Genomic DNA, 12,500 nt, shown 5'->3' on the forward strand with positions numbered 1-12,500 from the left:
CTCTTAAAATATGGACTTGAATAGAATTTCCTAAAATATGGATTTGAAAGGAAACCTGGGAAATCGAAGTGAACAAATACGACTTAATAATTGTAAACGGTTCTTGAGGAGAGGAGGGGGGGGGGGGGCGAAAGAGCGCAGTGTTGATCGAAATACTCCAGGGAAAATTGGATTCGATGCCTTTCAGTGAAATTGAAGCATTGAAGGAGCTGTTTCGGGGAAGAGTTAGAACTTGTGGCCTGATGTGAATGAAAGGGGATCTGCCGTTGGTGGCGGAATGGAGGAAATTCGGTATTAAAGATGCGTACAAAATTTGCAGGTTCAGTCATGGTTTCCAAATGTTGCTTTATGCGTTGGGCGATAACAGTGAGGATTAATTGTGTGTGTATATACATGTATAAATATATATATATATATATATATATATATATATATATATATATATATATATTTGTATAATGATTTGGTTAAATGTCTAATCATTACTTCTCGTCGTGACATGTACGTACTTTTCCCAGGTGAGAGAGAGAGAGAGAGAGAGAGAGAGAGAGAGAGAGAGAAAATCCTTTTACTTATTGCTTATGGTTTAATCTTCCGTGATGAGTAGATTTCTTTAGCTTCCTCAGGCAAGATGTCTCATAACCAAGTCCGTTATGTGAATGACTACGCTCTTTAGAATAAGTAATAAACAGAAATTAAATACTTTGATGTCCCAGGTTTTTTTTCTTTTGTCAGGATATTCAGCAGCCCATTTTTAGTGTTATATCCGTAATGTCAGATCTTTTTATCAGCTATGTAATACACCCGGCATTAGAACTTTTTTTTTCTGATGATCTTTTAAGTAAGTGTGCTACAACCTTACGTTAAAATGTTCGTGAGGTCAATATAAAACTTTACATTTAATTAAATTTCATATTATAGTTCATGAGTTTTACCTTGATTTACAGTTTTTTTTTTTTTTTTTTTTTTTTTTTTTTTTTTTTTTTTGGTCTGATTCGTCCATCTTTTCAGTGACAGAGTTTTCTGTTATTTTGCTTATTTTGTATCTAATTACTTACTCGTGGAGAACTTTGCACTCAATTAACTCGGAGCTCAGTTCATTGATAGGTTTACATTACGACGCAAAACTACTGTCCCTGTGATCTAGGTATGAAGATCGGAGTCGGGAAGGGCTCGGTAAGTTTACATAGAAAGACCTCAGTAACCACTGCCTAACCAGTGCCTAGTTTTCCCAGGTCTGACGTGGGTGGAGAGGGCACGCTATCTGTTGATTTCCATTAGACATTGTGCATAAATGCAGTTGCCCCTGTTGCTCAGTGCCAACCTTTGAACTTCGGAATGGCTTATGCTGGAGTATAAGAGCTGCATTAGAATCGCATTCAACGGTATGTTCAGACAGAAGTAATGGCCGATTGCGTGGGTATAATCTCAAGTTAAGGTCTAGGTCAAGAGGTCAAACTTTATATAAAAGAAATAAGGGTTCTATTGCATGTGTCATTTTGGTCAAAGGTCAACCGGGTCAAGTCCATATTTGATATTTTACGACTGGACCTTTATTTTAATGTTAGTTTTTTTTATCTTTGAAGACATTTAAAGGATCAAATTGTTAAATGATCAAAATGTATAAAAAAAAAACAATTAAACAAGAGTATGAAATTTTCTGATTAAGGCAGTTACATAACTCGGACATTAACTATTCAGGAGAAGTTAATTACAACAAAAGCAAAGTCAGGAAGTTTTCTCGCCATTTCTGTTTAATATCCAACAGGTCTCGGAACCCGTGGTTGTCTGTCTGCCATGTCCTCGCTGGGGAAATAATGGTTAGCTTCAATATTTGCTACTTGAAATTCCCTCAATTTTGGAGATGGAATTTCCGATAAGTTGTTTTTCCTCCGGAAGCGCTTTGCCGTCTTCATTAGTTGTTGCCGGAAGTATATCGTAATTGGTGTTATCATCATTATCATATCATTAGCGTTATCTTAATTAATGCCGAACTGCGTTATTGGTTTTAGAAATGAAAATGACAGGTTTTAGTAATCAGTTGAGTTCAGTATTCTACTTTGTATTTCGCTTATTATTATTATTATTATTATTATTATTATTTATTATTTATTATTATTTAATTTTATTTATTATTATTTTTGTTGTTGTTGGTTTTTTGTTGTTGTTTTGTTTAGATTACGGAAAATGCGTTGAATTTGTTAATCAGTTTTATTTCATCATTTCGTACAGTTATGCAGCAAAAACTCGTGATGACTTTTTTGAAATTTTTGTACTAAACAAGGCGTTGTTCTCAAGTTGCCACTTAGTATTAAAATCTCGTTATTTTATTGCAACGTGTATATATGAGGAAAAGTTGGTCACTTTTGTTATATTAGATCTTTATTAATTGAAATATATTGGAACCTCGAAAAACCAAAAACCAAATAATTTATATTCACGCTCTACAATTTGAATTTCTAAAAACTAAAAATAAAACGTTACTGTAGCGATGAAAACCTCAGATCACCGTGGACTTCTCCATGAGGTCGTGTGGAATCGTCCAGGTCTTTCGGAAACATGTGAAAGAGGACATCGCGATGGGTAGAGAGCAAGATGAAAAGTTGAGCAGAGGCATAGTCTGAATGATAAAAATGGGTGCATTGGGATATGAATTCGAAGTTATTACAATTTTAGCTTTTGTGGCTTTGTGTATAAAGCAAATTTTGCTTAGGCGAGATCATGATTTCGATCACTTGACAATAAATTATGGGCTTTAGGCTTAGGTTAATAGCTTAAGTGCTACATTTAAAGTCTTAGTCTCCTCCGAGGGGTTTCTTCAAGTTTGAAGAAAAGTAAATAATAAATAACTGAATGAAATTGAAGCGAGGGTGAAGAGTAATCTTCGGCTATTAGAAAGCACAAACTAATTTTATTATTTTATTTTACTTTTTACTTTAGGAATGGAAGACTATTAATCAGGTCGGATAATTATCAGCTACCAACTGATCGAGTGCAGATTTCTACCAGAATGACAACTTGCAACGTATTTATAAATAACAAAATAATGGTCTAGGCCAATGCTATTGGCTTTATAACATAACTGGGCTATATTCCAGAACAGCAACAAGCTTGCATTCAAAATCTTTGTAACTTATGAAGGGGAGTGTCTATAAGGACCATAAAGCAGGATTTTGTGAAACTTCTTCCACAGTCTTGGGTTGGTGGTATTACTTCCGTCATTATTTTCTTCATAGGCCATATAGGCCTTAATGAGAATTGATATAATCGAGAAGCGCGGAAGTTGCCCACTTGGCCTGCGGGTAAAGGCAAGCTAAAGGCCATTGGCGGGCACTAGATGCACCTTTCACCAGTTGGGTCTAATGAAATCTTAGGTAGAATTCTCAAAGAAATGTAACTTAGTAAAGGCATTAACTAAACCAAGCAGCAAAACAATGAATCTGATTGATAATAAAAAAACGGATATAGGTTAAGTTAAATGGTATAACCAATTATAATTATTTTTAAAAAATACGTATTAATTCTTTCTGAAATTACATAGGCGTCCCTGTAGAAAAAATAAATAATACAAATTGTCCAGCAAAAAAATAGAGTAAAACACAACCTCGTCTTTTTAAAACTTTTAAAACCGTCATACAATATATAGCCTACACAGTACATACATACCATACCGAGAGAGAGAGACGAGAGAGCGAGAGAGGATGGATGAGAGAGCATGAGAGAAGAGAGCAAGGGTTAATTAATATTTAGTATGTGAGCCTAGGTTGTCTGTTATTGGTGTTAAGCCGTCTAGGAATACTGTCAACCAGTCTACTGCCAAATATTTCCCCTTTCCCCACGCTATTGACCTCCCACACTGACAAGCAATGGCTTTTGGATGGTGCTTGTTTACTGATTCAGAAACGGAGCCATTCCCAGTTTCCCTTTGGTCATTAATGGGCCCATTAAAATTTTCAATGGGAATTGAATACCGGAGATTTTGCAGGCCAGTCATCCGAATAAACTTCTGGATTGATGCGTTGTAACCAACTTTGGTCTTTACTGGCATGCTATTGATGAACAGAGGAGTTGTCCAGTTTGCCAAGAATATGGGCAAACGGTTCCGGGAATCAGTTAGCAATCCTAACAGATGGGAATCAGCCCCACCTCGGTCAAGAAGGTGCAAACATACTGCCTGCCCATTTAATCGCTCATGGATTGGGCACTAAAGCACCTGGCGTCCGCAAGACGCCATCCAACCCCAAAGGCCAGCGTTATCCTCCCACTTCGTCGATTTGGTTTCTACATTATTTTATCCTCAAATCTTGAAAAAAATAGAGAGAAGGATTTTAGGAAATAAAAGTATAAAATTTACAGAATTATCGGAGAGAAACAATGGACAGTGGGCTTACTTTTAAATATAAAAGAAAACTGTTTTAAACTGCATTCTTCCTTCCTTCATCAATTAGAATCATTATGGATTAGAAAAAAAAGGAATACTGGCGCTTTTATTGAAGCCATTACTTTCAAGTAATACTTGCTATAAACCACCGAACTTTTAACCTTTTTAAGGACTTGAAAGTGCAGTTGTTAGGAAAACACTATAAGGTATTCTATAAAACTATGTTGTGTATAGTTAATATATTATATATTATAGAATATAATATATATATATACATATTATACAGTTCTTTAATATGCATTTAACCAAAAACTTATTTAAATATTAGAAACAGCTACGTCAGTTGTATTTTCTGCCAGACTTAGTTTTACAGTGAAATAATTTAAAAGAAAATCTTTGGTTGTAGGCCCTAATAGTATATATTATGAAATTCGGAAAAGAGGCATAAGGAAAGTTGTCATAGCATAGTAACCTTAAAACGACTTTTAAGTCAGTGCAATGTGTATTCAAATAACATTCACGAGACTCGAAGGAAAAGCTAGCTACGAACTTTCCTCTGCGACTGGTTTTCCGCCAAGCAAACCACTTCGAAGCTGCGAGGCGGTTAACGAAGCGGAGGCGGGATTTTTTATAGACATTTAAACTGCTTCCTCCAGTAATTGGACAATTCCCAACTCCCACCCTAGGTCAAGATGAATTTTATATCTTCTCTTGCGATTTATTTCTCCCTGGATTACATCGTGAACTTCATTTAAACAGATATTTGTCAGCAGGTTAAAAAACCCAGTATGTTAAGAGGAATTACTATTCATTAAAGCTTTTAGCAATATATACAGGACTAGGCCTATAATACAAAAGTTATATCACACCTAGGCTTACCACGTAAAAAATATAAGGCAAAATAAGTAATTATGGTTCATTACCTGTTTTTCCTTCCTGGACGCCAGCAGTGCAGTCTTCCCTGTTGGGTCGCTTGCAAAAAGTCTTCTTCGTCACAAAAATATAACCAGTTTCCCAAAACTGCTCGCTTTCTTGGACAGATAGTTCGAGCGCAAAACCGAGACGATGGTCCATATGCGTCTGTGGTAAGTAGAGGCTTAGCGCCACGGTTTCCTAAACATAAGAAGACCAGGCTTGCTCGAAAACGACGAGTCTTACTAGTGTTCAACTGATGTTTGTATATTTGTTTCTCGTTCACTGAAAACTGATGACGCAAAAACGGGTTGTTTGGTTATAAAGTTAATTAACCACTTCGTCTTCTTTCTGCGGTTGTGCCAGCGGGGTCTCCCAGATCTAGGGTGGCTTTTCAATCCTTCTCCGTCGTTGTATCGTTTATCCATCTATACACAGTTGGTCTTGTTTGATTATTTAAGACGATTAGCTATGGTCTTTTTTTGTTTGAAAATTCTGGCGAGATGCAAGCTCAAACTATAGCTCCCTTGTTGGGGGTGGGGGACGTTTCCGGTCGCTGTCGGGTTGCATCCAACCATGTTTGGCAAATGACCACAGTTGAACGTCATGTTGAGGCCACTGCCCAACAACTACATCCCTCGGTTACGTTCATTACATTAAATAAAATTAACTATTGATGGCTTAACATGTAAAATTCGTTTAAATTAATCATTTACGTCTTTTTCATATTTGTTACCATAGATTAAAAAACTAGGTGTTAATGTTTTTTCTAATGTCCCTAGCTATTATTTTTGATAAAAAAATAATAAATAACATTATTTATACTATAAAAACCATGCTAAATGAACTGTATCTTTTTATTGTAGTTCCGAAAATGTTTTCCAAAGTTTCCGCCGTTGCAAATTCAGTTGTCATTAGAAATGTGAAGAAGGTTAAGAGTTGCCAGTTAGTCACTTTTTGAAAACGAAAATCAACTGAAATCGGGTCACTCGGAGTTTTTGCTGGCATTTACTGTACTTTCGTATTAATTATTATTATTATTATTATTATTATTATTATTATTATTATTATTATTATTATTATTATTATTATTTTCACTCCGTTGCCCATCAGCTCCATGGATTTTCATACCTCAATCCATTGCAATTTCTTGATCATTTTGGTGGCTGGCTTTGTTTTACTATGTTTCTCATTATATTTCCCTTCATTGTAATCCTTCATTATTCCTAGTGCTATTTGCATCACTTTCCTTTATTTCTCCCCTTTGTCTTTGTGAGATTTTATTTGAAAATCGTTTTTATTGTCACTAAAATTCGCGGTTTGGCTTTTAACCCCAGATTTCCACTTTTATTTAACATTTTTTTTTTTGTATTAACGCAATTAAAAATAAAGGAACTGTGGCCCAATTTCACTCTATCATTGCTATTCTCCCTTTTATCGACGACTGCCATCTACCATACCCTTCATTTCGTCCTTCATCTCAACCAGAGCGGATCACCAAAGCGAATTTCATGAAAAGGGAAGTATTTGCTGCATTCACCCCTTTTCATTTTCACCCTCTCCCCCTTCTCCCTCTCCTCTATTCTCTCTCTTCGCTCTCTCTCTCTCTCTTCTCTGTTGCATAATCCCTCCCACTCCTTCCCTCCCTTCCTCCTTCCTTGGCCTTACTAATCGCTCTGTCCTCCCTTCCAATCACATGTGTCTCTTTGCCTTCCTCGCTTCGTATGGTCGTTTGTAGCGCAGCGTCCTTTCATTAATGGGATTATTTTAATTGTTCCTTTGGACTGTTAGTGTTGCCTCTCTCTCTCCTCTCTCTCTGCTCTCTCTCTCTCCTCCTCTCTCTCTCCGCTCTCTCTTCTGAATGTTTTTCTAGGCCATATGTTGCTCTCCATTGAATGTTTTCATTTTCTCTCTCTCTCTCCTCTACTCTCTCTACCTCGTCTCGTCCTCTCTCCTTCTCTCTCTCTCTCTTTGTTTTCCACAATTTAACTCTCTCGTAAATTGCCTCTTTTCCATTGTTTTGTGCCTCCCTCTCTCTCTCTTCTCTCTCTCTCTTCTCTCTCCTCTCTCTCTCCTTGAAAATTCTTTTTGTAAAATTCTTTTTGTATTTGGCCTCCTCTCTCTCTCTCTCTCTCTCTCTCTTCTCTCTCTCTCTCTCTCTACTCTTTTCTCATCTATGAAAATCAAGCAAAACAGTCCTAACCAAAAAGATACAAAAAGCGGATTCTTGATAATGTATATATTCCGAGAAAGGATATTAATCCTTCAAACTGGGAAACAAATCCTGTAATGAAAACATCTTGAAAAGAAATCAATTGAAGAAGTTCCAAATAAAATCCCAAGTGGTCAAGAAGACTCATAAAGAAAAATATACATAAACCAACATATTCCGACAAAGAAAATGAAATAAGGTGAATCTTGTGAATATACCTAATTGATGCATGTTTCGGGAAAAAGAATGCCAAAAAGCATGCAAAACTGTGTAAGGTTTGGTTTTTGGTTTATAGCCATAGTCAATCCACCAAAGCCTCTAATTCAGGAAAATGGGTGCTGCATGGCAAAACATTCCGAACCCATCCACAGTGTGCTGAGGTAAGGTAATTACAAGATTTGAGAAAAAGATACGAGAATTTTTTTGGTTCAACATGTCTTATCAATGGATAGACAATGTTATTAAATCAAGATTATGAATGTACAAATAGATTGAGGATGAAGAAGAAGAGGAAGGGAGGGAAGAAGAACGAAGAAAAAGAAGGAAGAGGGAAAACCGGAAGAGGAAGTAAACAAAAATGAAAATTGACAGAAAAAAATAAAGGAAACAAAGAACAAGATTAAAAGTTAATGGTATGACAGGAGATACTCAGTTGCTTACTACATATGAGGGCAATAAAGCAGCGTACCATACGAAGAAATAAATTACGAATGATGAAACAGAAAAGGCAAATCCGAAGAGGCTCTACCCAGATCTAATACAATGACGGGAAAGAGGAAAAAATAGACAAAAAGAACAAAAGGACAAAATTCTGCAACCTTTTGAAAAGAGGGAATTGCAGATTTGGAGGAAAGGATTGTTAAACTACAAACATCCTAAGATATGTTCAAAAACTATGAAACTATATGGTTAAAATGTTGCCATACTTAGATGGAACTTGGTGGGGATTGATTGCAGAAGATCTGCATTCCAAAAATATGTATAAACCTAAAAAGAAGGAAAAAGGATGTAGTTCGACAAAAATTGCCAAAATATATGCAGCCCTGTAGCCATGAATCAATAACTCAAATGAAATAACCAAACCAAAGGTAAAAAATAAATCCAAAAGATAAGGAAAGAAACAAATAAAGAGAGGAAATCAAGAATATCAGGTAAAAGAGGAAAAGCAAACCAACCAAGTGAATATTGCAGAGGTCGGTCATCAAAAAATTTCAAAGCATCATGCTCCGAAATTCTACTCAAGAGATAAAAATAACTGGTATTATTATGCTAAGGAGGATATTGTTATTGCAGAAACGGATGAAAAAGAAAATTGCAGATTCCAGACACAAAATGAAAATTAATTATGGATGGAAGGAAGATTTCAACCAATATTCTGGAAAAGTTGGATTTTTTTAATGTCAAATTTACTTTATGGAAATCGAAAAAAAAAAAGAACAAACATACCAGAAAACAGGAAAGGAGACATGGGAAAAACTCCTTATACTACCAGTATTAAATGAAGGAGAAAACACGCAAAAGACCATCATAGTTGATGCAAATGCGCAAGGGTTTAGTTAACGAGTAACTCAAAAATAGAAAAAATAGAGTACTTAGAAGAAACTAACCCAAAATTGAAAAAGAAATAGATATAATGAATATAATGTGCAAAACCTGGCGTATTCCCAAGAGACTTGAGGAATGATGATCAAATAAAAGGGTTCCCAAACTTATAGATCAGATAGAAAAAACAAAAAATAGGGAATCAAGGGGGAACCGCAATATATTGGGAAAGACAAAAAACAAGGAAAAAATATATGAGAAATTATAGTAACTCAGAAGTTTGAACCTAAAATAGCGGTTAGAATTTGAATCTTGAAAAAAATTTGATGAACATTAGACATAATATTTATAAGACCTCCTAATACTAAAGAGTTTGACTTAATAATTGAAAAATTGGGATGGATATATGTGGAAAATCACAAGGACTTGGGGGGGGGGGGGGGGGGGGAAAACTTATTTCCTTCTCTGTCGTGGGACTTCAACTTTCCTTTCGTTAGAATGGAAAGAAACGAAATAGGAGACTTGTAGGTTTGTACTCTATACATTAAAAAATAAAAAGGGTAGTAAGTAATGAGTAGGGCAGAAAGAATAAGAGGCAATTTGAAAAGCTATTAGATATGCTACTGATAAACAAACATTCAACAAATAAATCACCTGCCAATACAAGAAAGGAAAATACTTTAGACCTAGTATTTGTGAACGAAGGATGAATTATGTTAAACAGAAATCAATAGTTTATAATAATGCGAGTATTAATTCAAGATATAAATGTCATAGAATTAACAGTTTCATTCCAAAGCGAAGTGAAAATAGAGATAAGCAAGAAATGGAAAAAAGTGGGGAAGGATATGGAAAATACAACTTCTACCAGTAAAAAATATAAAAAATGGTCAGAAATTAATGAAAGAATTAAAACAAAGATTGGGATAACATTTTCGTAAGTGATGCAAATAAGGGTAAATACGGAGATATTTATAAAATAAAATTATTGGAAGAAAATAGTTGGAAAAATATGTTACCGAAGAAGAAAAAAGTAAACGTCAATTCATGCATGTTCCAAGAGACAGAAGGAGTCCTTGTTCCAGAAAATCAGAAAGTGGAAAAAAAGGTCTTGCCAAAAAGAAAAAAACTGCATTGGCCGAAAGTTTTTATAGAACTACAAAAAGTAAGAAAGTAAGAAATTAGAAAATGCCAGAAACAAAAGATTGATACAATCAAAAGAAAATGGAAAAACGGGACTTGGAATGAAAAACCCTATTAAATATCAAGCCAAAAACCCCAAACTAATTATTACTCATATGCGAAGAAGATGAATAAAAGAAGAATATGAAATAGGCCCTTCTTTTTGAGAATTGAAGGGAGAGTAACGAATGAAAAAAAAGGAAATTTGCAACATTACTGGCAGAACGATCTAAGAGAGAATTCAACCCCTAGAATAGATAATGAAGATAATGATTATAGAATGTAAGGGATTGAAAATTAGTGGAAAATTATTAATGGCTGATCATAGCTCTTAATGAATTCTGATATTGTGCAGGCTTATTAATGAAATTAAAATGGAGAGCTTGCTGGCAGGGCCTGATGGAATTTCCTTTTGCTATTTGTTCGAAAGTTCGTTCATTCTTAATCGCAAAGTTGACAACTTGCAAATTTATTAAGAAACAAAGTGTTAAGATACAGGCAAAAGAGTTTATGATGAGCACAAATTAGCATTTTTTTATATTACCCCACATACTTTCGAAAAGTGGATCAAAGAACTAGAGGCAAGTTTAATTATAGGCCTGTGAGTCTAACATCACATATTATGAAAGTGTATGAAAGGGTAATGAAGAAAAGATATTATGAAAACAATTTAATAAAAATTTAATTTAATTTGTTTAATAAAGGAACAATGGTTTCGGTTTACCCGGAAAAAAGTTACATCAAAAACCCAACTGTTAGTCCACCGTTGAAATGAACATTATTCAAAAATTATGAAAAGCTGGGGAAATTAAACAGATGTGGTTTATTTAGACCCTTTGCAAAAGCTTTTCTTGATTTTAAGTTAGACCATAATATATTAGCGAAAAAAGGAAAATTAGAAAAAAACAATAAATCGTGGATAAAAGTAGGAAGAGTGGTTAAAAGAATTTTTACACAACAGAAAACAGATAGTTACTGCAAACGACGAGAAATCGATGAAGCCAAGGTAATATCCGTGCGCCGCAAGGTACGGTGTTAGCTGCAATACTGTTTGTTATTATGATTGAAGACATAGACAATAATGTGAAGGATTCGGTAGTGAGTAGTTTCGCAGATGACACAAGAATAAGTAGAGAAATTACTTGTGATGAAGATAGGAACGCTCTACAAAGAGACCTTAAACAAAGTATATGATTGGGCAGAGGTAAATAGGATGGTATTTAACTCTGATAAATTTGAATCAATAATTATGGAGACAGAGAAAGAAAGCTATATGCATATAAGGGACCTAATAATGAGACCATCACAATAAGAAGCAGTTAAAGACCTTGGTGTGACGATGAATAGGAACATGTTATGCAATGATCAAATAGCAACTCTGTTGGCAAAATGTAAAGCAAAAATGGGAATGTGTTACGCACTTCAAAACAAGAAAAGCTGAACACATGATTATGCTTTATAAAACATATGTTCGTAGTCACTTGAATATTGCAATATGATATGGTACCCACACTATCAAAAGGATATTGCACAAATAGAGAGTGTACAAAGGTCCTTTACAGCTAGAATAGAAGAAGTTAAGGACCTAGACTACTGGGAAAGACTACAATTCTTAAAATTATATAGTCTAGAAAGGAGAAGAGAACGCTACATGATAATTCAGGCATGGAAACAGATAGAAGGAATAGCAGAAAATATCATGGAACTAAAGATATCAGAAAGAGCAAGCAGAGGTAGATTAATAGTGCCCAAAACTATACCAGGAAAAATAAGGAAAGCACACAGGACATTAATCCACTACGCACCAGCATCGATAATGCAGCGTCTATTCAATGCGTTGCCAGCTCATCTGAGGAATATATCAGGAGTGAGCGTAGATGTGTTTAAGAATAAGCTCGACAAATATCTAAACTGCATCCCAGACCATCCAAGATTGGAAGATGCAAAATATACCGGAAGATGTACTAGCAACTCTCTGGTAGACATTAGAGGTGCCTCACACTGAGGGACCTGGGGCAACCCGAACAAGATGTAAGGTCTGTAAGGTCTGTAAGGTCTCTCCCCATTGGTGATATTGTTGGAAAGACAGCGATAGCTGATGATCTTATCAGCGACACCACCAATCGAGATTTCGAATCGTGGAGATGATTTTGCCAGTCCAGAAAAAATCATTTTGAACTGTTATACACGTCCTGTGAGGTTAAGTGGTTGATATTTACATTGCTTAATCTAAATAGACACTTTCATCATGCGAATTATAGTGGAGTATTT

This window comes from Macrobrachium nipponense, chromosome 9 (genome assembly GCF_015104395.2).
Source record: "Macrobrachium nipponense isolate FS-2020 chromosome 9, ASM1510439v2, whole genome shotgun sequence".
In the NCBI taxonomy this organism is placed as follows: Eukaryota; Metazoa; Arthropoda; class Malacostraca; order Decapoda; family Palaemonidae; genus Macrobrachium; species Macrobrachium nipponense.